Here is a 19,277-nt window from a genome sequence, read left to right on the forward strand (position 1 = left end):
CCAGTGGACCAATCTGATTCATCCCTTTCCTTCTAGAGTTTACATAGGTAAAGAACTCTTTGCTATTTTTCTTGGCATCCTTTGCCAAAGATAATGCTATTCAAAAAAAAAAAAATAGTTGCACTGTTGATCCTTAAAAAAGGTAGAGAGAGAAATTATAATACTGTAAAAAAAAAATGAAGCATTTATTTGTAATGATATTGTTTATTTTGTGCACAATATTTATGTAATTTGTGACAAATGAAAGAAAGTTTGGAATTAAACTTGGACTGTCAATTGAAAATATGATCACCCCATATTTTAGCAAATGATTGTTCCTCCCCACTTCGCGGCACATGTTGCACCGAGAACTGGCAAATGTGCTACTACAGGCTCTTGAAATGTATTCCCCACAAAGTACTTGATCAACATGGGCAAGGGATGTAATTTTACTGACTTTGAAAAAGGCATTCGTGTTAGGTACTGGCTGAAGGGGCAACATTATGGAAACTGAATCTTGTAGGTTGTTTGTGGAGTGCTGTAGTTAAGGTTTCTGAGAGTGGATGGACAGTAGACAGAGCAGTAGTCACCCAAACCAATTGCAGGTTTCCACACCTTATTGATGGTTGTGGTGAACATAGGCTGTCCTGTCTTGTGCAAGCCAGTAAGTGGAAAACGGTGGAACAACTGACCAAGTGTTTCCAAGGACACGCTCAAACAAACCCTCCATAAGTGACTGGAGTAGGCACTGTACCCATTAATATGGTCACCCATTGGCAGTAACACCAAGTTTGCATCTGAATGGCATCAATTGAAAAAAGTTGCCTTTTCTGATGAATAATTTTCTGGTATGTCAGGCATATGGGGTTTCAAAGCATTGACACAATGCTGTTGTGTTTCAAAGCATTGACACATGCTGTTGTGTCAACATGCTGGTTGTGCATGGTGTCAGGGTTGGGTACATATCATGCAGTTGTGGGAAACCTGTGGTTTCCCACAACTGCGTGATATGTACGCTGTGAAGAAATACAGTACTACTGTAAATGCCAGAAAAGTGTTGTGTTGAATGTGTAGTGTTCTGTTGTGTGTCCTAGCATTTGGCCCCTGGTGAGACTCCATGTTGCCCACTCATACCACTAGGAGGTATCCAGGCTGCCCATTATTCTCTGGGTCTCCATCAGTATCGCCTGAGCTTCCCGAACGATGACCAATGAAAAAAAAAAAAAAGAAAAAAATAAGGTAGAGTGCAGGAGTACGGAAGAACAGGGAAAACATAAGAGTAAGGGGGGGGCTAATCCCAGGAAGGGTAGAAAAGCCCCTGCAGTGAGAGTGCTGAGTGTGATTGACGTTTGGTGGTGGAGTGGTATAAAACACTAGAACCTACCCAACCATGTGGCTGCATTAGCAGGTAATCCTGCCTTGGATGTTCTAGGGTTAGCAAGTCAATGTTGGTAAAAGGTCAAGTAGAGATTTTATTTCCGATTTGGGCAATCCCTCATGGGTTTGTATCCCTACCTTGAGTTGGTTGTAGAGTCCTGTGCCTAGCAAAGAGGTTCCATGCATACTCCGTTAGTAATTTGTAGTATTGTTCGTCAGAAATGAACAAGTGATCCTTTCCTTGAGGTATGTATTGGAGTTCGGTGTATAGTATTCCTCGAAGATTGTCATAAATTGGGCAGTTATAAAGAAGATGGTTCCAAATTTAAATTTCTCCACATATACAGTAGGGGTTATTGATAATTCCCCAGGTAAACTTATGATTTATAGAGCCGTGTCCAGTTATAATATGTACAGTAGAAGCCTGGAAAGAACCAAGGCAGCATCTTTGGATAAACAAGGTAGATGTCTGAGATGAATTTCTTAGTTATTAAGCCCTTCTCTGTCTCTTCCCATCCTGTCTGCCAGATTTGTAGTAGCATGGCAGCTAGTCTTCTTGCTTACAGTCATTTTGGTTGTCAATGGTATGTCCAAAGAGGTTAGCTGGAATGCCCTGCGACAAGCAGTGCTGCAATCCTTGACGGATAACCTCCAAATTCAACCCAAGCACGGCAGAACCTATAGTACTTAGTATTATAGGTTCTAATACCTCTCGTGTTTGGGGTTTACATAAAAAAAAAAAGTCAAGGGGCAGGACACCTGCAAGAACCTGGAGGGCTGGAGAGCTTACTGTGCAGCAGGCCCTGGTAATGGCGAGCAAGATACTCCACTGAATTGTTTCTAGTTTGCAATTATTGCTCTATGGTACCAAATCCCAGATCCGTATGTAATAACAGGGAGGAATATAGCTTTATACAGGAGTTTGAGTGTTCTCTGGTTCAGTCTCACCTCCTTATTCAGACAATTAGGGCTGCATAATTTCTGATTTTGACTTGAAGGTATGAGGGGGTGGGGGAAGGAGAGCTTTGAATACAGGATAATAACCAGGTGTTTTAGGGAGGTTATACCAAAACATTACACAAGTGTTTGTCAGATTGAGGTCAGCAAATCTGGAGAGACACTGCTGATCGAACACTGGACTGGTTGTTATTTGGGTTTTTTTTTTTTTTTTTTTTTTTTTTAGGAGCATTAGCAACCAAGGCCATATTGCTCCGGGAATATGCGGTGGTCATTCCCTGACCTTTCCGCATCCTCCGTATTTGGTGGTGACGGGCTCAAACCCCGGTCTAATCAAGAAGCGTGTGCTACACACTGCTGCTCCTTCCCACCTGGCTACGGAGGCGCACACTGGACTGGAAGAGAGTGTACTGGTCGGATGAGTCCAAATACCTGGAGTAACGCGAGTCCATTGGACCCATCATGCATGTTGCGTACTATCCAGGTGGTGTCATTGGATGCCGACACCTACCTGGTGTCGGCATCCACTGACAATCACGTAGCTATTATTTTTAACTTAAACTTTACAAGAATAATCATATAGCGTAAACTCGATAAAGTAGTGTGTATAACGTAAACTCCATAAAGTAATACGTATATGTGAGAGTCTGCTGATGAAGCTACTGGACTAGGTTTTTTTCGGAAGGCACTAAGTGGAACTTTATTGTATTAAATTTGCTTTTTGCAACTTTTGATTTAAAATTAGTAGCGTATTATTTATTTGTAATTCTCTCAATAATTTGGTGCATTTTTTCTTTACTTGGCCCATGAAATTGTTTAAACAAACCACAGTTGACTTCTGCTTCATTGTGTTGTATTGATAAGAAAGTTTTAATTTAGCCGCCATTGTTTTAGTACTTATGTGAGATACTTGGAGGTTTCTACATAGTTTTGTAGCAGTGTAGCAAGTATTAGTAGAGGCTTATAAACTATAATTTATAGCAATACATACGTGTTTTAGTAACTTTATCACATAACCCCCTGGTGTGAGAAAAAGATGACTGCAAGTGAAAAAAAAAAAAAATAATAAATATATATATATATATATATATATATATATATATATATATATATATATATATACAGTCGATTCCGGTTATTTCGGACACATCGGGACTATTGCATTTTGGCCCGATTGAGTGGCTATCCCAATTATCCGAAGTTTCACGTAAAAAGAAAAGTTAAAAATACAATGGACTCCCCACCCCCCACCTTTACGCTTGGTTCACTGTACAATCAAATCCACCAGTGCTGTAGGACAGTTTTACATTATTTCACTATATTCCAGACCAGGTGAAGATATAAATCCAACTATTGAATACCTACAAGTAGTCACAAACTTGCTACCTACTGCAAATATCATAGTGTGTGCTGATGTCAACTGCCGGTCAGCCTTATGGCATAGCCGTACAGAAGACAGAGCAGGCACACACAACAGATACTTTCAGACTATATAGCCACCTCACCCTTTCAAGTGCTAAACCAACCAAATAACCTCCCAACTTTTAGCAGTACCATGTGGGAGAGTGACATTGATATCACTCTTGCCACCAATTCAATAGCTTATAAAATCACAGACTGGTGTGTCCAGCCAGCCTGGACCACATCAGATCACAGAGCCATTTCCTTCAAACTAAACAGGCAATTACAAACAACACTCTCTGTTGGATATCAAAAGGTATAACCTTAAAAAGGCAAACTGGCAGATTTTTGCAGAACATACAGCAGCTGAGCTGCAAAAACAGGAAAATGAGTGGTCTAGATCAGGCAACTGTAGCCCGGACGAGCAAGCACTGACTATGACAAACATTTTAACAAAAACAGCAACCCTGTCTATCCCACGGAAAAAACCGAGGAAGCAGACAGTTCCCTGGTGGTGCCCCGAACTGACTATACTCAGAAGTAGGGTACACCAGGCACGGAGACATTTTCAAAGAGCCAGAACATCTTGGTCACAAAATGAGGTGGATGCACTGAGAGATTCTTATAAAACTCACAGGAATCAGTATACAGCCCTCATAAGAGATAAGAAAAAGGAATGCTGGAAGCACTTGGTGGGAACTACTGGAAACAATAACCCTTGGGGAGTTGTCTACAGAATAGTGACCAACAAGCTGCCAAGAGGAGATGTCTTAGAAACTACTGTCAAACCAGACGGAACCCCAACCCTGTGTTGGGTGGATTCTGTAAATAACATCCTAGACAGTATCATTCAGACTGAAACTGGAAATCATTCCCCCACCCAGCTCGACATTATAAAAGAAAACACTGAATATGACAATGCCAATATTGAACCTCTGTTCACTATACAAGACTTAGAAATAGCACTATCTAAAACCAAAAACAATAAATGCCCAGGTTTTGACCTCTTAGAGGTTGAGATTATCAAAAAATTAGCAGAAATAGCACCAGATAAATTAATAGCACTATATAATAACTGTATGACAGAAGGTATATTCCCAAAAATATGGAAACAAGCTGTGTTAAGGTTAATCCTGAAAAACCCTGAAAAACTCCCTACTGATCCCAAATCATATAGACCAATAGCCCTACTCCCTGTACTAGGGAAAATATACGAAAGATTAATATACAGCAGATTAGCTCAATATTACACAGAAGCAGGCTTGCATTCCAACAATCAGTATGGTTTTAAGCAGGGCAATTCTACGGAGGATGCCATGCACCACCTACTGACAACAGTTAAAAACACAGAGGAGAAATATATGCTGGCAATCTCCATTGACTTTGCTGGGGCATTTGACTCACTGTGGTGGCCTAGTGTCCTTAGGAGACTTCGCCAGGCAAATGCCCCACAAAACCTCTATAAGGTAATAAACAGCTACCTTACAGACAGAAGTGTCTCAGTACGCACAAGGTTCCAGGAATTGACACGCCCTGTGAATAAAGGCTGCCCGCAGGGATCAATCCTTGGCCCTTTCTTTTGGAACATTGTTCTGGATGAATTTCTGGCCTTGGATCTGGGCCCCGTGGAAAGCCTGGCCTTTGCAGATGACATGATTTTCCTTGTAAAAGGCAACTCACGAGTGGTTGTAGAGCAAAGATCAAATGCCGCTCTCTTGCAGCTGCAGGAGTGGGCACAAATGCACATGCTCAAAATATCGCCTGAAAAAACCAAACAAATACTTCTAAAAGGTAATTTGGACATGAGAAGACGTCCACAAATCAAAATTAACACAATCACTATAAAAATGGTAACAGAACTAAAATATCTTGGAGTGGTCTTTGATTCAAAATTAACTTTTTACCCCCATTTGATCTACTTGGCGAAGAAAGTGCGAAATTATGCAGGTATGATTGCCAGGATCAGTCGAGCAGACTGGGGACTCAAAAGAAAGACCTTGGCAATCATATACCGTGCAATGTTCCTGCCTGTTATCACCTATGGAGCCGGTGCGTGGTTCATCCGCTCGGCCATAGTAAGAAATAGGAATAAATTAGAATCGATACAAAGGACAATACTACTCACTATTACCAGAGCATGTCGCACAGTAAGCACACCTGCACTACAGTTGCTGGCCGGAACTCTCCCACTTTACCTGGAAGTAGCCAAAAGAGGCTTATATTATAGATTTAAAAAGGGCATATCCACAGAATTTCTGGGGATAGCCCTTGATACAACCAATACCTTCAATGATGAAAGAAAAAGAATAGCCACAAAGCTCCACGAGCTATGGCAAACAAAGTAGGAGCAGGAAACCAGAGGTCTGGTCACCAAACGGTTTCTGCCACTGGTGTCAATGGTTAGCCCAAAGCCACCTAAGTGGTATGCCCCTGGACTTTTTACAACATTTATATTGACTGGGCACGGCTCCCTAAAGGCGAAACTAACCTCCTTAGGCCTGACCGATGACCCAAACTGCACCTGTGGCGAAAGTGAAGACTGGGCACACATTCTCTATGAATGTATAATATATGACATCCCCAGAACAGAGCTAATAGCACAGATTGGTCCCCTTCCCAGGGGAGAAAAACATCTCTTCATCATAGAAGAGCAAAATTATAAAGCTTTTACATCTTTCACACAGAAAGTTTTCGAAATGCGCAGAGCAATTTCAGCCCCCCAGCAATTAAACAATAATCAATAGTAAAATTGCCCAAGTTTCCCACCACGCCCAGATGATGACTTAAAAACTGTTAGGATAGCAGTATTCTGCACCCTGACAGAAACCTGACATAACAAAACTCCTCATGACTACCATGCCATGTATAGGAACCTGGGGCCCCAAACCAATGTAGGGGAGGGGGATGGGAATGCATGCAGAGAAAGTGAATGGGAGTGAGCAGACGAGCAAATGTAATTGGCCGAAAGAATACAAAGTTAAAAATAACTTACATTACTTTATATATACTGTACCAACAAACATTTACAAACCACATAAACACTATCACTGCATTCTCCCCTGGCCTGCAAAAAAAAAAAAAAAAAACCTTGCAGCTAGGCCTGCACCACAACTGAAGAATAACAGTAAGTTGCGGTGCCCAGAGAGTGCAGTGCAGAAAGAAAGAGTCGAATAAATGAGATGAGAACTAGAAGAATGAATAAAAGTGCAAGCGTGAGAGAAAAGAACACAAATGCTAAGTTAAGTACACACTAACCTTGGTTTTAATTAGTATTTAAATTTACGCTACCCATCATTGCATCCCCTCCTGGTGTGTGAGAAAAAGATGAATGAGTCGAGTGAAAAAAAAAAAAAAAAAAAATTTATAAAATAAGAAAAAAGTATAAAAAAAAAAAAATAATAATAATAAAAATAAATAAATAAAAAAAAAAAAAAAAGAATGCAAGTAGAGTGAGAATGCACATTCCGAATGAAGTAAATGTGTGCATCTCCCCCCTTCACCTGGTAGGTTCCCCACTGCCAGCTAACATATCCCACCCCCAGAGCGGGATGGGCAGCTGGACCTTCATACCGGATTCGACACTCCTTGGACAAGATACCGACGAAGACATTCTGCGGCTTTGCTGCCAACACGCCATTGGCGATCCGAACTGGGTACTCTAACCTGGTTCCCTTTAAAACCCCATCCCCAGGCAGGGAATGGAGGAGATGGACCTCTGTCTCCTCTCCTCCCTGCCTACCCCCCCATATTTCGACTGGTGGGGCTCGTCTCCACTGACCTCTTTGGGGATGCCTACTCTATCCGTCCCTATTCTTCTATCTGTTTCCTCCCCAGTCTTCAATCTCCCCCCCCCTCTCTCTCACTAGATCGACCGAGTACACCCCTTAACAATGCCGCCAAATTATAACCAACGTCTAAATTCTACCGGTTTTATGCAAATCTCTAAGATATCTAACACTATCAGCTTTTATCTAGCGTTACATGTCTAAATTTAATAACATCAAAATTTTGCCCGACCTATTTGGCCTTTAACACATCTCTTTAGTGTTCAACCCTAACCAGCGATTTCCTAACAGCAATCCCATTAAGCATTAATGTCAAATGCATAAACTTTTATTTTATTTTATTTATTTTTTATTTATTTATTTATTTTGTTTTTATAAATAGGCCCTAGCCACTGAAATCCCAGGAAACTAGGTGGCAGGACCTGCCAGAGCAAATTGTTGTGATACTGGATACACCCGGCTAGCCTCCACGTGGCAGGGTATGGGCAACGTCGGGCCCCACTAGGGGCCTGGCGGCCAATAAGCCGGATAAACAATGGGCACAACATATCACACTGCACAGACACGACCCACACACTTTAGCATTAGCATTAGCATTAGCATTAGTAGAGGCATTTGATGCAAGAAAGCAAGCTTATGCAGCATCAGCCAAAAAAAAAAAAAAAAAAAAACCCACTTCCACTTCACCCCTCTGTTCGTTCAAAATACCTGTCCAGCTGAGCCTTAAACTTATTTAGGCTATCAACCTCCACCACAAGGGATGGAAGTCTGTTCCACCAACCAACCACCCGCTGGCTAAAGGCAAATTTCCGCACATCTGTCTTTCCTCAATTTGAATTTATGCCCTCTCAGGTGATTTTTCTGAGCTAGAGGAAGAATCCCATCAGCATTGAGCATGCTTAAACCATTCAAGGCTTTATACACCTCTATCAGATCACCTCGCTGGTGCCTAGTCTCCAGACACTGTAATTTGCAAAACTTAAGCCTTTCTTCGTAAGAGCACCCCTTTGTTCCATTCACTAATCTTGTTGCCCTTCTCTGTACTCGTTCCAGCAGCTCTACGTCCTTTTTGAAATGAGGCCTCCAGACCTGTATACAGTACTCTAGGTGTGGCCTGACCATCGCCTTATACAATGGAATAATCACCTCCTTATCCCTGCTGGAAAAATTCCTGTATATCATTGACAATACTCCATGAGCTACTCTTGCAGCCCTTCTGCACTGCTCAGAGAACTTCATATCTGCCTGCACAACCACCCCCAAGTCCCTTTCATTCTCTACCACTGTCAGTGTAGTACCACAGAGTTGATACGTTGCTCTGGGGTTGCTGTTTCCCATGTGTAGTACTTTACATTTATCAATGTTAAACTTCATTTGCCACCTCTCAGCCCATCTGCTCAACCTTTCCAGATCCTGTTGCAGCAGCATAGTGTCAGTAGTGTCCTTGACAACCCTGCCAACCTTTGTATCGTCTGCAAACTTGGACATTAAGCCCGATATACCATCATCAATATCATTTATAAATACAGAAAACAATAATGGACCCAACACTGAGCCCTGAGGGACTCCACTAATAACATCAGTCCACGATGAGCAGTGTCCATTGATTACCACTCTCTGTCTTCTCCCCCTCAACCACCACTTTCAAGTCTCTGGCTTGACAGTGTACTGTCCTCGATACAGCGAAACACACGCGGAGATGGGAGAAATCCCAGGTGCCGTCTGACACGAACATACCTTATACCTTATACCTTATGTACAATCAAATCACGTTATGATGGAGTCACTATAGTAAAGTACCGTTCACTATACGATGTTTAGTAAGCGCCGGTCATTGTGATCACGTTTGTGAATTGAATTTTAATTCTATTAAACAGCGATTCTAATTAGCGAAAATAGGAGGAATATCCACAGGCTATAAGAGTAAAGATATATTAAGCACAGATTTACCCTTTATTACCTTGCCAATTAAAAAAAATTAAATGATACATGAAAATCGGAAGAATATACGTGATAATTGGAATAATTAATACGTACTGTAATGTACATACTAACTAGTTGACATTTCTGTTCACTGACATTTGTGGGTGGGGATTAAAATTTAAAACAGCAAAAAGATAAGAAATCAATAACAAAGAAACAGCACACAAATTGCAAGTAACACTATACGTGCAAGTGAGAACGGAGTAACAAGTTACGAAGTTTTAAAAATAGGGAAGAAGAGAAGATTCTGAAAATTAATTTTTTTATATGATTGAAGATACCATGGAAGTGTAAACACATTTCACCATAATAACCCACAGAATTCCAAATTCAGTAAGATCGAGTTTACTATCCGTTTATGATATATTGAATTAACAGAAAAGCCCAATAAATAGGTGACTGCTAATTGTTTTTATTGTTTTATGGTTGTGACCTCCAAAAATCCGACCGAACCACATGGTACGGTAGGAGACAATCGTAGGGTAAACTCCAGTGCTGCTGTCTCCTGCCCCGATTAAACGGCATGTTGTCCCAATTAAGCGAAGTAAACCCTGGCTATTTTCTCGATTGGGTTCTGCTTTTTAAGATTTTACCCAAATAAACGGCTGCCCCGATTAACTGGTGGCCCAAATAACCGGAATCCACTATGTATATACAGCAGATTCTCGATTAACCGGGACACGTAAAAGATTCCACATTAAAAAAAAAAAAAAAATCAACCAGAAATCATAAAATTCAAGTAATAAATAGAAAGGTATTTACAGATGTTTTGCAAGTCGTAAATAAGCGCCGAGTCCACTACACTGCAAAAGGACAAATTTTGTTTCGTTATTCATGTCAGGGATGAATACAAAAATAAAATAAGCAATCAATAACGACGATCACGGCACGCACAAATTGCACAAGTAAGATACAGAGTAACAAGCAAAAAAATAGGGAAGAGGAGAAGATTCTTACAATTTATGATTTTTTTTTTTTTTATATGACTAAAGATTTCAGCGTAAGGGACACACATTTCACCATAATTTAAAAACCCACAGAATTCCAGCTATCTGTATTTTTGCAAATGCAATAGGGTCGAGTTTACTAACCGTTTATAATTAGATGCAAGAACAGAAAAGCCCAATAACAGGAAAAGTGCAAATTGTTTTATGGCAGTGACCTCCAGAAATGTGCTTTAGCAAAATGTGAGATTGCGCGGGGTGATAATACTGTAGTGAGTTTTCGCCTTAACCCTGTGAAGTTCTTTACAAAAAATATTATTTTGACCGTTATCATGGTGCCGACTAAGAGAATAAGTGACAGCGCTACTAGTAAATCTACCAACAAAAGAAAAGCGATCGATTTCGATCAGAAAATTAAACTAATAAGGATGTATGCAAATGGTCAAACATTAACAAGTATGGCGCTGAATTCAGATTTGTCAATAATTATATTGTAGCAATATGTTATTAGTCATTCCCGAGTTACGTAAAACTCAACGAAGTAAGAAGTCCTAAAACGTATCTCTTACGTATATCAGGGACTTCTGTATTTTTGGATTAACCGGGAAATCGATTATCTGGGATTTGTTTTTTGCCCTCTATCCCGGAAAATCGAGAGTCTACTGTATATACAGTATATAAAATGCAAGTAAAGTGAGAATGCAGATTATGAATGAAGTAAATGCGTGTCTTTCCCACCCCTTCGCCTGGTGGGTTCCCCACTGCCAGCTAACATATCCCCCCCCGGACCGAGATGGGCAATTTGACCTTCCTACCGGATTCGACACTACACGGACATGACAACCATCACTAACAAAGACATTATGCGGCTTTGCTGCCAACACGCCATTGACGATCTGAACTGGGTACTCTAACCCAGGTCCCTTTAAAACCCCATCTCCAGGCAGGGGAGAAAGACACAGGTCTCTGTCTCCTCCCCCATGCTTTGCCTGGTGGGGCTCATCTGAACTGACCTCTTTGGGGATGCCTACTCTATCTACCACTTTTCTGTAAATCTCTTGGCCAAATTCTACTGTACACCCCCCCTGACCTGCCTCCTTGCGTCAAAGTGTGGGTCCCAATAGGGACCCAACGGTTAAATGATCAGAGAAACAACAGAAAATAATGCTACACAACAGGCCACTCCACCACACACTTTTTAAATCTCTGGCCTCCACAGAGTTCTGTGTCACTCACAAAGAATACAACGCAGAGATGGGGGGAAACCTCTGGTGCCATCACACAACTAACCCACTTTACAGTATGTAGTGTACATTAACATTTGTAGAGCAACTTTTAGTGTATATGATTTTACGAAAATATAGTATTGCATAACTAGTATAGTGCATAGCAATGGAAGTGTAGATTTTTAATTGTGGTAAATAAGTAGCTTGTAGACTCTTATTATGTAGTTGGCTTTTTTTCTTTTTTTTTTTTTTTTTTGTTTAACAAAAAATAAACAGGAGAGACTTCTTCTAAAGGAATGGTATACACTTAAATGCAAGAATATTCACCGTGTGTTAGGTGGATTGGAAAACTGCTAGCTTGGGGGGAAGCATACTGGAACCAAGTGGCAGACGATCTTGAAGTGGCGGCATCCAAAAACGAGTACCGCACTCTCTACCGCACCCTCAGATGTCTGAGTGGAAAGACTAAATTGACTAGTGACAACATCAAGAATGCTGATGGGACCTTCGTGCGATCACCATCCGAACGCCTGCAACGGTGGAGTGAATTCTTCAAAGCTCTGTATAATCACGACCCACCTCAGGGACCGCCAGCAACAGCACTCTCGATCGACCCCCCTGAGGTCTCCATGGTCGATGTTGAGCCTACAGTAGAAGAAGTGAAAGCAGCCATACAATCCCTGAAGAATGGCAAGGCACCAGGAGTGGACCAAGTCACCACAGAAGCGATCAAAGCCGGGGGAGATGTACTGCTTCGCCGACTACACTCACTCCTCAAAACCATCTGGTGCACTGAACAAATTCCATTAACATGGAGGAAAGCCATTATCGTACCAATCCACAAGAAAGGTGATAACCGGGACTGCAAGAACTACCGTGGCATCAGCCTCCTTTCCATCATTGGAAAGGTCTTTATGAAGATTATCCAGTCAAGACTGCAAAAACATCGCGAGCAAACCAGTCGAGAAGAACAGGCAGGATTTAGACCCGGGCGAGGATGCTGTGATCAAATCTTTGCCATTCGTCAGCTGATGGAGGAGAGGATCCGGTGTGGACAGCGAACCGTCATTGTTTTCATTGACTTTAAGTCTGCTTTCGACTGTGTCCACCGGCCTGCCTTATGGAAACTACTAGAGGTTGAACATGTACCTCGAAAAGTCATCACACTCCTCCAAACTGCATACAGCGGTTTAACCAGCCAGGTGCGCATCCAGAACGATTTATCTGAGGAATTTACCATCCAAACTGGAGTCCGCCAAGGGGATGTAGCCTCCCCGTTGCTTTTCAACATCGTGGTCGACGCCATTATGAGGCAAGCATTCAGAAACAGACAGGGCATACAATATGACAAGGATCACTATGTGACTGACCTGATGTTTGCTGATGATAGTGCTATCCTTGCCGGTAACGACGCTGAAGCCACGGAAATCCTCTACGACATTGCCCGCATTGCCCGGCCATACGGTTTGAAGATCAATGCTGGTAAGACAAAGGCCCTGACAACAGATGGGTCGCAAGCCACCATCTATCTCGAAGGCGTCCAGATCGAGCAAGTGCAGGACTTTAAATACCTTGGGTCGCTGGTCCAGGAGAAGAAAGTTGCATCCACCATGGAAATTCACAGCAGAATTGGACAGGCGGCCACTGCGTTCGCCTCGCTCAAATGGTGTCTGTGGAAGAGGACAAACATTTCCACAAAGACTAAAATCCGACTCTTCCGGACTTTGATCCTGCCCATTCTTCTTTACGGATCGGAAACATGGATTTGTCTCAAGTTAGATTTGAACAAACTTGAGGTATTCCAAATGCGATGCCTGCGGCAGATCTTGGGCATCTCTCTTCGCGACCGCATCACTAATGATACCATCCGCGCCAGATGCCAACAGCAACCAACCATTGCCGACCAAATCCAGAAGCGAAGGCTCAGATGGTTTGGCCACGTATGTAGAATGGGCACGAACAGAATACCATCCACACTCCTTTGGAGACCCACCCAATGGAGCATCCAACGGACCGCGCCTAGGAAAACGTGGGCCAAGCAAGTGGAAGATGACTTGAAGAGCCGACGTCTCGACCTTAACCAGGCCAGGACTGAAGCCATGGATCGTAAGGTATGGAAGAACATCACAGAGCAAGTCCGAAACCCTGCGGCACCTACAGCAGCATACTGGTTGCGTGGCCAACCGCCTCCCCCAGCTGCCAGCTAAGGACCAAAGAAGAAGAAGAAGAAGAAGAAGCTTGGGGGGGGGGGTTTCACAGACTAATACATTAACAGTAGCTACGGGCAAAGGTAGCAGTGATTCTTGCACTGCTTCTATTGGAAACAGCAGCAGCCTAGAAAGCAAGTTGATTGGGATTTCAAGAACTGCTGGGAGTCATCACAAAATAGTAAACAGAACAAGTAAAGGCTGTGTTAAGATAACTAAAGATAAGAACAGGTGCATGTACACCAATGCTAGGAGTATAGTAAATAAATTTGATGAATTTTAAATGCTGGTGAAGATATCAAAGGCAGATATTGTTAGAATATCAAAGAAGTGGTGTCACACAGATATAAGGAATGCAGACAGTGCAATGCTCAGTAACTTTGGTATGACATAAGCAAAAAGAACGCAAAATGAGGGTAAGAGTGTGTAATAGGTCTAATGATTCTGATGAGTACAACGGACAACTAATACAGTGAAATAGAATGGGCCAGTAAATCAGAATGTACAAATAATGAGGGATTTTAACTTTCCAGATATTAGCTAGAACTTGAGGAAGATTAACTCGCAAACTAGCAAGGCTTTTGGGAATTTATTGGATGATTGTTTTGTACAGGAGCATGTTAGAGAGGCAACCAAAGGGAGTAATACTCTTGATCTGATTATTAGTGATTCTTCATGCATTAAGAATCTGCAGATAAAGGAACTACTAGGTGGCAGTGATCACAGTGTGCTGATGTGGGATTTACTTAAAGAGGTAACTACCATCAGGGGTAAAGGGAAGGGTTTTTGCTTTCGTAAAGGCAACTACAGTAGTCTCAGACAGTTTTTAAATTCTATACAGTGAGATCAACTGATGATGTTGCTATCAGGAAATGATGAATGGGAAGCATTCAAGGAATTAATATTGGAAGCTACCAGGCTTTTCATGCCAACTAAGAAATGCTATTCAAGGTTTAGACCTAAATGGATGTCAGATGAGACTCTTGGAAGAGAAGAAAAATGCATGGGATATATATATAAATTATCAGGCGACACAGAAGCCTATGGTAGATATAAACTAGTCTGTAATCAAGTCATAATGGTTAGGCAAGCTAAGGCAAATTATGAGAAATCTTTGACAAATGATGCAAAGGAAAACAACAAGGACTTCTTTACTTATGTAAACACTAGAAGAAAAGGGATGAATCAGATTGGTTCACTTGATATCAATGGTTCAACTGTTGAAAATTCTGCTCAGATAGCTGACAAACTGAATGAGTATTCTGCATCTACATTCACACGAGGAACTCTGTGGAGAAATAAGAGGCCAGAATTTTATAAAACTCTAACAGGAGAGCTAAATGATTTTGTAATAACTGAGAGTAATGTGGAGAAAAATTGTTGAAGTTAAACATAGGGAAGACACCTGGAGTGGATGAGATCAATCCAGTTATATAAAAGGAAGTAAGCAAACCCTTAGCCATAATTATGAGAGCGTCCTTGGATTCAGGAGAGGTCCCCACTGACTGGAGACGAGCAAATGTATTTCCAATTCACAAAGCGGGATCTAAGGTAGACACGAGTAATTAGACCTGTAATTACTCGTTCTGTTCTGTCGAAAACGGTGGAGTCGCTGGTTAAAGCTGCAGGATCATCTAGACGAGCATTTCTCAAACTGTGTTCCGAGGAACACTAGCGTTCAGTGAGATGTGAACAAGTGTTACAGGAAAAATCATAATTAATAAATTTAAAAAAATAAATAAATTTGCATATTTGTAGCGTATACCACTTTTGTATCATTAAAATGTTTAACATAATTTTTTTCGGTTACTATACTGACATAGACTAATAATCAAATAGACCGCGGAACACTATTTTGGGCTTTGTGTAGAGAAATATGCGTAGAGGTAATAACACCTACGAAAAAGTAGCAATATAGAGATCTAATATGCCATTCGTATGCGATTTAGCCCGGAGTACATGGGTTGAAGAAGAGGAGGAAGCGAACCGATATCATAACTAAACTCGATTCCCTGTATAATTTTTTTTGATAATTATTAGTATTTCAAAATATTATCACTAAAATATGTGACCATAGATTTGTGATTGAAAAAAAGGAATTTTAAAACGAGAAGCAAAGTACTTCTAGTAGTCCAACTTGCTCAATGGAAACGAACACAATATTGTCACACTTCAAAGTGAGGATAAACAATCGCAGCCTTTTGTTCCCCAGAAATCCGAAGTGAAAAAACTAATAAAAGACCAAAACAAAAGTATAATGATAGTTATTTGAATTTTGGCTTTCCATGTGTTGGAAATGAAGATGCTTCCGATGCACAGTGCACCATATGTAATAAAATATTAGCAACAGTTCTTTGGCTCACGCTAAATTTGTGTTCGTAAGTGTTCTGTGAATATGTTGTGAGATAAAGTGTTCCGTGACTACAAAAGTTTGGGAAATGCCGATCTAGACAAGATTGTAGTTATAGTTCAGACACGGCATGGGTTTGTTAAAGGGGAAATCTTGTCTGACCAATTTTATTGGATACTACGATGCGATCACAAAGGAACTGGATGCAAAAAATAATTTTGATATCATATACAGTCATTCCTCAATTTGTGTGGTTTATTGCGCCATTTTCCTATTGCGTGGTCAGGTATTTACTGCCAAAGTTTTATATTGAGAGGAAAGTTTCGTCACCTGTCAGATTTTTGTTTATGAATCTTCAAAAATAGGAATGAAGAGCAAATTTTGAAAATTTATGTTTTTTGCATGATTGAAGATTTTACTGAAGGGGAAACACATTTCACTATTCACAAGGACTTCCTAATTCATTTCACAAATATACGTGGTCTCAATTCTAATCTCAACGATGTCCATTTCCACTTGCAGTCTGCCAAACCCCATGTACTTTTTCTGACTGAATCTCAGTTATCAGTTGATTCAACTACTGCTCATCTCAGATGTCCAAATTATTTGCTGTATGACTCCTTTCGCCTCAAAGGTGGTGCTTGTGCATATGTCCGTTCTGATATTCCCTGTCAGAGACTTGGCAATTTGGAATCTCCTCTCTTTGATCTTCTCTGGCTTAAAATCTCTCTACCTCATTGTGTAAAATTCATCTGTTGTCTCTACCGTTCTCCCAACTCCACTAATCACTTGGAGCTCTTTGACTTCCTCTCTTTGCAACTTGACTTTCTCCAGTCTAACTTTCCTAACAGTGAGGTAATTTTCCTTGGTGATTTTAACGTTCACAACTCCAGCTGGCTTCCGTTTTTTAGTCACACCGACCCAGCAGGTCGAGATGCTGAGGCTTTTGCAATTACTAATGACCTAGCACAGATTGTTCATTTACCTACAAGAATACCGGACAATCCTAATCATACAGCCAATACGCTTGATCTTTTTCTCACAAACAACCCTTCTAAGTACAAGGTTGAAGTGAGAGGTCCTTTAGGCACTTCAGATCACAACTTGGTGATTGCCTCTTCTCCAATGGAACCTTTATCTCATGGCTATTCCCAACCTCGTATTGTTTGGCATTACAAGAATGCAAAATGGGATGACCTGCGAGACTTCTTTTCTTCTTTTCCTTGGTCTGATTACTGTTTCAAAACTTCTGATGTCAACGTTTGCTCAGATCGTGTCAGTGAAATTATTCTTGCAGGAATGGAATCCTTTATCCCACACTCCACTTTAAAATCTCGTCCTTTATCTAAACCTTGGTTTTCCAATAAATGTGCTAAGGCTGTCCAAGAGAAGAACGTTGCATATCGTAATTGGCTTGTTTCTAATTCTTCAGTTTCATTTTCTGCCTACACCAAAGCTCGCAACAATTGTAAAGCAGTTATTAATCAGTCCAAACTAGAGTTTGAACAGGCTAAGAGTAGAAAATTTGCTACTTGCCCTAATGGTAGCCGAGCATTCTGGTCTCTTGCCAAAGCTATTGGCCGCAACTTTTGCCCATCTCTGCTCCCACCTCTGTCCAAACCAGATGGTTCTGTTGTCACTTCAGCCAAGGATAAAGCTGACCTGCTAGCTTTCCATTTTTCTTCCAGCTCATGTATTAATGATCTTGGTAAAACACCTCCCACCATTCCTAACACGCTCCATTCAATGCCTCCTGTGGTCTTCCGTCAAAAGGATATCAGAAGAATTTTGATGAATCTTGATGCTAAAAAAGCTCCAGGTGCCGATGGTATTTCTCCACTTGTTCTCAAAACCTGTGCTCCTGAACTTGCTCCTATTCTTTTCCGCCTTTTTTCACTTTCTTATTCCAAAGGTGTTTTTCCTTCTGCTTGGAAATTTGCTCATATCCAGCCAGTTTCTAAAAAGGGTGACAAATCCCTCCCATCCAATTATCGTCCCATTGCAATTACTTCTGCTCTTTCTATAGTAATGGAGAAATCAATTAACCGCCAACTCTTAAACTACCTAGAAACCTTCCGTCTGATCAACGATCGCCAGTATGGATTCCATCAGTGTCGATCTACTGGTGATATTCTGGCTTATGTTACCCATTTATGGACTAATTCAATGGAAAGGTTCGGTGAAACACATGCAGTTTGGGAGATTTTAATTTCCTGGGAGATTTTAATTTCCCAGATATTGACTGGAATTTGTGGGCTGGTCACTCACACACTAGCAAGGCTTTTGTGGATTTATTGGATGATTGTTTTCTACATCAGCATGTTCGGGAGGCAACTAGAGGGAGGAATACTCTTGATTTGATTATCAGCAGTGATTCTTCATGCATTAAGAATCTGCAGATAAATGAACCACTAGGTGGCAGCGATCACAGTGAAGTGGGATTTACTCAAGGAGGTAACTACCATTAGGGGTAAAGGGAAGGGTTATTGCTTCCGTAAAGGCGACTACGACGGACTGAGACAGTATTTAAATTCTATACAGTGGGACCAACTGATGATGTTACCAACAGTAAATGCAAAATGGGAAGCATTCAAAGAACTTATCTTGGAAGCTACTAGACTTTACATACCAACTAAGAAATATTGTTCAAGGTTTAGGCCTAAATGGATGTCAGATGAACTGATGAGGCATATGGCAGAGAAGAAACATGCATGGGATACATACAAATTAACACATGACACAGAAGCCTATGATAGATACAAGTTGATCTGTAACCAAGTTACAAAGGAGGTTAGGCAGGCGAAGGCAGATTACGAGAAATCTTTGGCAAGGGATGCAAAGAAAAACAGCAAAGAGTTCTTTACTTATGTAAACTCTAGAAGGAAGGGGATGAATCAGATTGGTCCACTTGATATCGATGGGTCAACTGTTGATGATCCTGCTCAGGTAGCTAACAAACTAAATGAATATTTTGCATCGACATTCACACATGAGGAGTTATTTAGCGAGGGGAAAGCCAGAGGTGTATTCAACTCTAGCAGTAAGCTAGAGAATCTTGTAATAACTGA

The sequence above is a fragment of the Mastigoproctus giganteus genome, chromosome 13 (assembly GCF_048544385.1).
Source record: "Mastigoproctus giganteus isolate SK-2022 chromosome 13, ASM4854438v1, whole genome shotgun sequence".
Lineage (NCBI taxonomy): Eukaryota > Metazoa > Arthropoda > Arachnida > Uropygi > Thelyphonidae > Mastigoproctus > Mastigoproctus giganteus.